This window comes from Dermacentor albipictus, chromosome 10 (genome assembly GCF_038994185.2).
Source record: "Dermacentor albipictus isolate Rhodes 1998 colony chromosome 10, USDA_Dalb.pri_finalv2, whole genome shotgun sequence".
Lineage (NCBI taxonomy): Eukaryota > Metazoa > Arthropoda > Arachnida > Ixodida > Ixodidae > Dermacentor > Dermacentor albipictus.
Window position 1 is genome coordinate 78,417,262 of NC_091830.1, and position 8,947 is coordinate 78,426,208.

An 8,947-nucleotide genomic window follows, 5' to 3' on the forward strand; every position below is an offset into this window, starting at 1 on the left:
TAGCTCTGTAATTTCTTTCTCTATGGCTGTGTGCTTGTGCTCCGCGATGTTTCACCCGTTTCACCACTGGCACCGCTTGTGCATCGTGCAGTGGTGCACGATTACCTAAAAGAACAAGCCCTGCAAGGTTCTTGGGGGTGCCTGAAGACAGCAGGTGAGCGCGCAGAGCCAAGGACATTACAAGGCCCATGTACAAGAACACAGGCCTCAGCATGTGTGTGCTTCATGAGTATATGAACGTCATTGCGCCTTCATTGTCCTACACTTCTCTCTTACCAGTAGCCGAAGCTGACAAATAGGTGCTCCTCCTCATTGACACCTTGTCTATGACTTGTGCTTTTCTGAGCCAAGTATCATTCTGCAACTTCAGCGATTCGACCAGCTTTCCATTCCGCTCAGTGCTTTTTCTGTATGTGACCCGTCTAAAAACGTATTACCAGCTGAAAAAGTACTGTTCGTGTTTATATATTATCTCAGTAATTGCCCATGGGAAAACTATCTAACAACCTTCAAGTGTAGGTAGGACGCGCTTTTTTCTTTCTTCAAAGCATGAGCATTGCAAGTGTCTTACATGCAGATTTTTGCAGTTCGTGTTTACTACAGAAGGGAGTGTCCAGTAGGTATGACGTAGTGCCTGAAGTGACATAATACACGAGTTTTGTGGCCAAACCACACACGCACAAGAAAAGAGACAGCATAGGTGCTTTTTTCTGTGCAGGGTTTTGGTTCAAAGCTCATTTATTATGTCGGGTAACCAACTGGCCCTGCAGTTCAACTCTCCTTATATGACCAAACTTTACTGCTAAAAATTGCATTTGCGGTGAAAGAAAAATCGAACTGTTGGCTTACTTCACCTGGCCTTTGATTGGGGAATAGGCCTTTCTGCGAGTGTTTCCTATGTGCTGCTGCAAAAGCTGACTACCTTCTTCTCCCCCTTGACACCATTACTCAAGTTGTGACCAAGTGCAAAATAATGTGATAATCTGTATTTCCGTTTCTAGTACAATGTCATTTTGGTCCTGCCATGTCTCTTCATTATTTTCAGTGGTATTAAACATGTCAAGCATTTCATATACTCTTGTGCAGTATATAAGTGTGTTCTTGTTTTTTGTTTCATGGCTGTCAATAAACTATCTGAGCATTTTATTCCATTTTAGCTATTTTGCGTGTCATTGTTTTGGCCATTACCAGTGAATTTTCCCTTTTCTTTATTTGTCATGACTAAGTCATACACGTCGTCTAGTTTTGTGCAATATCTGAGTGAGTATATCAAGCGCTCTCTTTGCGCATATATTAAGCTCTCCTATACTTTCATCTTTAGGGCATTGTGTAAAATTATTTTTTATATGTGGTACACGAAACGGCCATGGCGTTTCCTTGAGTTCTATTCTTCTTGTTATTTCACTGTCTGTGAACTTTTTTGTTGTTTAGTAGCAATGTACATGTAACGCATTTTCCCTTCTGTTCGTTTTCTCAGCTTTTATCATACCAATTCACGCGAAAATCTTTGTTTTCGGAAACCGAAGTCGCTGAAATGAGGCATGGAAATAAGGAAATTTGTTCTGTTGGAAGTGAAATTCATATATGTTCTGGCATATGCTGGCCTACTGAAAGTATGTAGAAGACTGCGTGCTTGCAAAGACATAAAGAACACAAGGTGCACCACGCGCCCCGTCAAACTGCCAATGTCTCGAACAGCGCCCGCTCACGATAAAAAAAAAGTAAAAGAATACGCGCCGCGAATAGACAAAAGAAAGCAAACGGTGCGCAGGGCATGGGGAATTGTGGAAAGGCAGCGGAGCGGTTCGTCATAATAAAAACGAAACGAAAAAAAACAAAGAGCGCTAGGGTGAGGAGGCGTCGCGCGGCTGCTGTTGCTGTTGCCATGACAACGTAAACAATCGTGTGCGTCGCCATTTTACCGAAGTATCGCCCTCCTGCTAGGGCCGTAACTGGAGGGAACCTTGGCGCTTGCGTCGAAAGAGCGCCTGCTTAAAGGCAGCCAACGGCAGCCATGCGGAGATTCACCCCTGGGGGAGCAGCGCACAGCGGAAGAGCACCGTACGCGAACGTAACGTAAGCTCGAAGGCGATCGTGCCCGTAAGGCCGATCCCGTGTATCGGCAACGGCACGTAGAAGCCACGTGGGAGAGGCTTGTGCCGTCGAGATGCCTGCTGGTTTTGTGATCGTCACCTTGTGCATCTGACCGAACACGTCTCATTGTGACGCGGAAACGTTCCAGGCAGAAACGATGAAGACTTTCAAGCTACATAGTAGGCCGATCTTCGTGTGCGGTAACATTAACATCGATGTGGCCAATGAGCACGGCAGATGAATCGACAGTTTCATGCTGGATAATAGGTACTCGTTGAAACCGAAAACGCTACAGAGACTCACGGCGCAACAGCGTTGCTGCATTGATTTCCCCTTGGAAGCAGGCTGTGTCTTGTTACGATGGCAGAGCCTCTAACCGTCTACCACAGCGATCCCAAGGCAATACTGTGCAATCGTAGAGTCGTCGGTGAAAATGTGTGTGTGTGCGTGTAATCAATGGCTACATCATCTAATATAAAGTCTATGCAACTTAACGAAATGCGCCTTCATTCAACTTCAACGTCCAAAAAATGCAATCTTAAACGAGCAGTCAAATCACATGTGCATTGCATCGAGTCGCTCAGCATTTCTTAGGTTCGTTGCGTGGTCGTTGGCATTGAACTTTGACTCAGACTCAGTTTGCATTGGGGGAAAGATTCCCGTTCAACCATCTTTCTTTAAGAAAAGGGGTTTGGATTTTGAAGAATACATCCAGGTCAAATTTGTGGTTCCTTTTTTCCAGGGACCCACTGGTAGTGGCAAGCCAGACTTTGTCGAGGAGCGGAAATTGGTCCACCCGCACCGTGCTGGCGAACCGCACACCCCACTGCCTAGTATTACATTATTGCCCCATAACGGATGATCGGATTTTTTTCTGGCCGACACTGGCACGACCATGTGTTATGGTGAAGAAGTGGCAGACCCCGCACCACGGGCAAGTGCTGGGGTATCGGGTGGGGCGTATGTAGTATAGTAGGAGTAGAAGTGGGTATGCACAGTCGCGGACAGAATAAAATGCACAACATCATAAGCGACCGGAGCTACTGCGGGGCCGTAGCATGGCGCTGCTATCACGCTTCTCGCACTCACGACGACAATACCCCGAGTGACGTCAAAGCTCGCCTCCGCACCCTCGTTCTCGCGCTTGTGCTTCTCATCAGGCACGTACCACCGAAATTAAGCGGCATACCCCCCCCCCCACCCCCTATCAGCCCACGCCACCACTCCTCAAACACATTCCTAAAGCGCCGACAAATCAATCTACTCGGCGGTCAACGTTTTACTGCCTTTAATAGAAACGTTGCCGACAGTTAATGCTGACATGATGGCCGTGTCAGAGCTCGGGAGACGTTTAGAAATATGTTGTTTCCGCAACTCGTCGTAGCTCTGGCAGTTTTGAACAACGTCTGTGACAGTTTTGGGGATTTTTGGCAATGAGCATTTGGAACGCGTCGTCCTCGATCCCCTTCATGATGTGTCGGATTTTATCAGATTCGTAATAGCAGGGTTGATGCTACGGCACAGGTCGACAACATCCTCAATGTAGGACGGAAAGTTCTCGCCGGATTGCTGGGCGCTGTTCTGCGCTGAGCTTGCGAGCAGCTGGCCGGCCGAAGGCTTCCGCGAAGCTCGTTTTAAAAGGCGCCCAGTTGGCCATATTAACTTCGTGGTTGTGGAAACACAGCTGTGCCGCGCCCCCCAGGTAAAATATGAATTTACTGAGTTTGACGCCGTTAAAATTAAATTAAATTTTGGGGTTTCACGTGCCAAAACCACTTTATGATTATGAGGCACGCCGTAGTGGTGGACTCCGAAATTTCGACCCCCTGGGGTTCTTTAACGCGCACCTAAATCTAAGTACACGGGTGTTTTCGCATTTGGCCCCATCGAAATGCGGCCGCCATGGCCGGGATTCAATCCCGCGACCTCGTGCTGAGCAGCCCAACACTATAGTCACTGAGCAACCTCGGCGGGTCGTTTGACGCCGTCATCCCACCTATTGCGGTCGCTCACCCGTTCATACGAACTGAGCCAGTCCTCAAAGTCATGCTCGTCAGTGCCGTTGGAGGCGACCACCCGTTGTGCGGTAGCACCTTGCTATGGCACGTCCGCTGGAATGGCCAAGTCGGGGGGTAGAGTCCGGTCACGGTGTTCCAGGTTGAAAAAGGTAACCAGAACCTCCAGCAATTGATAGTACTTGTTTAGGTTATGAGGCGCTCGACATTTTATATGAATGCACAGAGAGACAACGGCCGTGCGGGGCGAGCGCTAGCTCCAACAACAACTGTCTACTAAACCAATAAATAAACGTCGACATCCATTATGATATGGGCTCAACAGGATATTTTCTTTATTTGGTAGGTTGTTGTTGCTCCTTCTTTAGTGGTAATAACACACCAGGAACAGAAAATAGAGAACGTCTTGGGTAATGTACCTGCTTCTCTCAATGTTGCAACCGGTTGAAAACTCTACTGAGGTTAATGATCAGAAAATTTCTTAGACGAGTTTGTGTGGATCTTGTGGCAATACCCCGCTATTGCAATGTGGAAGCAGAAATCTTAGGTGAGTTGGTTTCTTATTATATTAAGTAATATCGGCCAAATTCTATTTTCCTTGACGTAGAAGTTGAACGTATCAGAGTTAGTCGATAGAAATGCTGGGAATGGCTCGCAAAACCGAAAGGCTCGTAATGTTGTCTAGAATTTAGCTATAGATAGCCACTAGTAATTTTTTTTTGCAAACGGTAGATATGTACTGGTTGTATATTTGATCTTTTCGATCATGTGTTAACGTGTTTCATCTGTGCTTGAGTTCATTTTTCTTGCCCTGAGTTGTCTTCAGAGAAAGATCTGAAATGATAATCGCAAGCATATTCAAAAAAGAAAAGAACGCACAGTGTGTCCTATGGTCAAACATGGGAATACGTTCAAGGGGCGTGCAAACTGCCACAAAGCTGTGTATGGAGGTTGTGGAGGAAACCCACGTCTATATTGAATATAATTTCATCTTCTATAAGCGTGCTGCTCCCACAATTGAGGAATGCACTGCTTTACAACAAATAATATGTTCTTCTATGCTAAAATTCTACTTTCCGCAAACATGTGCAAGCCTTTTCTGCCATGATATGTTTCAAGTCGGTCCACGGCTACATTTAAACAAAGAAATGAAGAGGTCGTCCAAATCATGTATTTGACGACACCTTCATTTGCCCTATTCGTTGTACATTTCTCATTGACAGAAAATGGGAGGAAGGGTAAACTACCCGGTTTATAAACTATATCGTCATGGTAGAGTGTCGACGGGAACCAGTTATAACATTGGTTTACGCTAAGACCTTTTGCTAAGCAAAGCAAAAGTACAAACGAAACGTGAGGACTTGCAACTTGTCTGCAAACGAAGGCAATTTTCCCCATGATACAATTAGTTATAATCTCAGACAGTGCGCAGTGGTGGCCGTTGCTATAACACGGTGCAACACTTTATCTCCCCAAGGCCTATTGGGCTGTACGTTAGTGCTGAAAACACAGAAAACCAGTGCACGAATGTTGGGAATGCAGAGCATTTCAAAATAATGGTTACGGCTGTCAACGAACAATACACTACATACCCTCCTCGCAATCTTCATACATTCAAATTTAACGATATAACAGCTAGTGAAATTCTAACTCTAGTTAGCGCTGCGCCAGCCAAATTTTTAAACTTCTTTGGCGCTCAAGGAATGCATCGGTATTCTTGGTCTACCTTTAGAAAAAAGTATTTAACATTTTACACATCTACGTATCCGGACCTTCTTAAATTATCAAAGATATTCCCGATTCACAAGGCTAGCAATAAAAAAAACATCCCAGAAAACTATCGCTCTATCTCCATCCTAAGTACTACAAATATTTTATTCGGAAAATTAATAGTCAAACGGAATGATATATTTCCTAGAACATCACAATATTCTTAAAACCTGTCAGCAGGGGTTTAGAAATGGTAGGTCAGCTGACACAGGGGTCTTGTCCTTATCTGGAGTTATTAACTACCACTTAAATGACAATAAAACAGTTGTAAGTATATTTCTCGTCATAAAATATGCCTTTCATACTGTTAACCACCGCATTTTATTAAACTAGAATGTTATGGTTTTGGTGGAATGTGCTTAGGATTCTTTAAACTTATCTAGCAAACCGTAAACCGACAGTGCCGATAGCTGATACGCGGTCCGAGTTTCTTGAAACAACTATAGGTGTACCCCAAGGCTCAGTTCATAGACCAATACTTTTCTCAGTATACATTAACGACCTTCCTTGTGTTAGAGAAAACTTCAATATTTATGTACGCTGACGATACTGCTATCATATGTGCCGAAGACTCTCCGGACCATATCATTACTTGTGCGAATTCATAGCTTGACGTTATCCACAAGCACAAGTTGTTCTCTTCAAAGAAACTAGCGTTCAATACACAGAAAACCAAGTATATTGTTTTTAATTCCCCGTGCAAATTTTTGGATGAACTCTAAAACACTCATTTATATTCACAATAAATAATTTAGCACTAGAACGAGTGAATTCTTTAAAATACCTAGGCGCCATACTTAACGAATCTTTTAACTAGAAACCTGATATCAACGAAGTCTGCAAGAAACTTAGGAAAGCTTTTTTTTCTCGTTTACAAATGTCGAGACTTATTCGACATAGCGACATTACGAATAATTTATTTCAGTACATTTCATAGCCACTTAAATTACTGTTTATATACCTGGGGTCAAACATACCGCACATATCTAGAACCAATTACAATACTTTACGAAAGAGCAATACGCTTGATGACAAATTCAGACTACACTGCACGCACGCTACCTGTTTAAGGGGCAGCGCAAGACGATGAAGATGGAACACAGGAACACACAGGACAGCGCTGAACTAACAGCTAACTTTATTCGAAGGCATACACAAACTTATTTACTACAACCCATAGCCACCTGCTCTCCCATCGATGGCGTCAATATCAATGCGCAAGCAAAATGTTGTGTTTAAAAAGTACAACTGCATGTCCAGCGAAGTAATAAAATCATGGCAAGCCTTTACACAATGACCTATTTTCAAACGCTCCTGATATTTTGATCTTGGAGCCACTTACAAAAATACGCGTGTTTCGCTGAAATGGACGTTATGCGCTGTTTGCTATTGTTGGATGCAGCTATTCCACATGCAACATCGCCGCAGATCTCGGTTTCCGTGAGCGAGACATACCGTATTCGTTAGCGACTGCTCAAAGATGGCGCCACGGCACCACACCGCGTTCAGTCGCCGCAGTTCTTTCAGTAGATGAAACCAGGGTGGTTAGAAGATCCAGAACGTTGAAGACGAAATTTCGTTGACAGCCCAACTTTTGGCTGCAGCCAGGGGTAAATGTGGTTTCCAAATGAAGTGCTGCCCTGAGACCAGCTGTGTAGGATTTAAAATGACTGTGCCATGAGAAACTGATGCACCCAAGGGTGTGGTGATGACATGTTTTTGCTAGTGAGTTGGTTGCTTAGTTGCATCTGCCCTGTCTTTCCTGCTCGTGCCTTTTTTGTGCTCTTATTAAACTAAGTTTAATCATCTATGGTGAACAAGTGTTAATAGCGATTACATAAGTCGCACTGAGCTATCACCTTTAAAAGAATACTGTCAATTTTGCAGCGCTAGGTGTTTCATCATGACGGGGGGGAGGGGGGGAGGGGTATAATCCCAGCCGGAACGTCATGCACTAACTCATTCATTTTACGCACTCATAACAGACCAAATGCATGCAACCGTTCATTCTGTCAGTTTTCATTTTTTCTGTAGCTCGACTATGCACAGTTCTTCCAATAGAACCATTTCCTCTATTTTGGGAAATGGTGTAGCCTACTTTAATTCTGTTCCTTTGTCAGAACAGAACGTAAAAAATAATGAAATAAGTTGAGACGCAGTGGGTCAACGTCTTTGACGAATTTGGATAAATGGTGTGTCGTTTCGCAAGCCTGTATAAATTTTGAGTACAAGGCCTTTATTTTATTTACTGTTAGCACACTTTAATAAATGGTGTTAAGGAATAGATGTGGCTTGGGCAAAACTGCATGGCTGTGGTATACTCTGCCCTGTTCAAATTCCTATCGATGTCTGGTAGCCGCGACCAATCGATTAGCAACAAAAAAATGCACCAGTTTTACCCGAAAGGCGATGCATTGAAAGCGATAAAAACGCTTAGCATTGCGCCTATGCACCCCTAAAGGTGTTCTAGGAATACGCAGGGCAACATGTTGGCGCGGGATAACATGCGAGGCAACTTCTTTTGCGTAGCAGAAAATGCTTCCTGGCAGCACTTAACCGTCTCATAACATGATGAAGAACACCGCCACTGGCCTTGCAGGCGTCGCGCCCCAATTATGCACCGGAACATGCACTAAACGGAAATCGAGAAAGTTTGCAACTTGAATCGGACTGCTCGTTCAAGGGTATTTGTCCGGGGTGGTGTGCACATAGGTGCTCAAAAGGAATACATGTTTTAGTGCATATAACACTCACGTCTGTAGTGCGAGGCAGAACAATGTCCAGGCTGCGTGGCAATATTTATTGATCGGAACAAGAGGGCGCGTGCACTTGACCGCCTGGTTCTTTTCTTTTGTTTGTTTGAACTTGTTTTGAACTGTATAGCACTGTGCCTCTATGCCCACTCTGGAAACCCGACCCTCGACCTAACGTGATTACGCATGGACACCGCGAAAATGCAACAGTGCGTGGACGAATGCGCTTCAAGTGCCAGTATTTCATGTAGCAATAAATGGGGCTTTGGGAGCGTCACCCATCTGGCGATTCGCATATATCATGTAACGTACAAG